The sequence below is a fragment of the Dipodomys spectabilis genome, unplaced genomic scaffold (assembly GCF_019054845.1).
Source record: "Dipodomys spectabilis isolate Male_0828 unplaced genomic scaffold, ASM1905484v1 ptg000297l, whole genome shotgun sequence".
In the NCBI taxonomy this organism is placed as follows: Eukaryota; Metazoa; Chordata; class Mammalia; order Rodentia; family Heteromyidae; genus Dipodomys; species Dipodomys spectabilis.
Genome location: NW_024870974.1, coordinates 5572096 through 5573042, shown reverse-complemented (window position 1 = coordinate 5573042; position 947 = coordinate 5572096). Strand labels below are relative to the sequence as shown.

Sequence of the window (947 nt, the reverse complement as noted above, 5' to 3'; positions counted from 1 at the left end):
TTTTATGCAAGCAAATACTAATACATATATATATTTCCCAGCATCTTTTTATTATAATTACCATTAAATAATTTTACAAAGAGATTTCAATTCCATGTGTCAGTTTAGATCAATGCTCCCTCTTTCATAATTCTCCTCCATTTCCAGAATTTTATTAAAAACAAAGACTTCTTTTTTTGAAAGAAAAATAACCCAGCTCTTGCAAGTCTTATTAAGAAAAATTATGCATTATTTACTTTTCTCATTTGTTCGGGCATGATTCTAACGATATCATGGATCAATGATAACCAGTGTGCATACTGTGTAGTATTTCCCACATGCTGTGTCCAGTTCAATATTACTGCCATTGTAGTGATGGATACCAGCTTTGGCCAATTAAGCATAGTATTCTACTACAGATTTCCTCAAGGCTGGGCAGCTGTTGGCAAGGATGTTGACCAATGCCCTTTTGCCCTGTGTGATCATCTTCAGAGCCTGCTTGTGCCCTAGCACAAACTTTCCACATTTCATAACTAGTTAGAGCCTAGAGTTGATGACTCCAGAGACATTTTTGGCTCCTTGGTGGCTACCATCTTCCTGCCTTAGGTGAGGGAGGGCTCCCAACTGAAAACAGCTGACAAGATGGCCTGATAGCCAGAAAGGCCAAAAATTGCTTTAATAGACCTATTTGCTTTTTTAATAAAATGGGACTTTTCTAATGAATCACTAAACCCAAACAAATTTATAACTCACAATATTCTAAATATACAAAATAGATATCTAAGATGGTAGGAATGAAAGATAACATGATTGTTCTTCCTCTGTGAGGCAGGGTAGATAGATGAGAAGATGCGTTAATTATTTTCACAAGGATCCAAAGAGCCAGGCACAGAAGTTAAAACCAGGAACCAACTGAAACAAAGAAACAAACCAAAGAACTCAGCTAAGCTTGTCTCTCATCATACCTG

General features: G+C 36.6%; 1 pseudogene; it reads right to left on the bottom strand.

Moving 5' to 3' along the window:
- Window positions 1-221: 221 nt before the first annotated feature.
- LOC122127079 lies at window positions 222-572 on the bottom strand (annotated as a pseudogene).
- Between the last annotated feature and the right edge of the window lie 375 nt (window positions 573-947).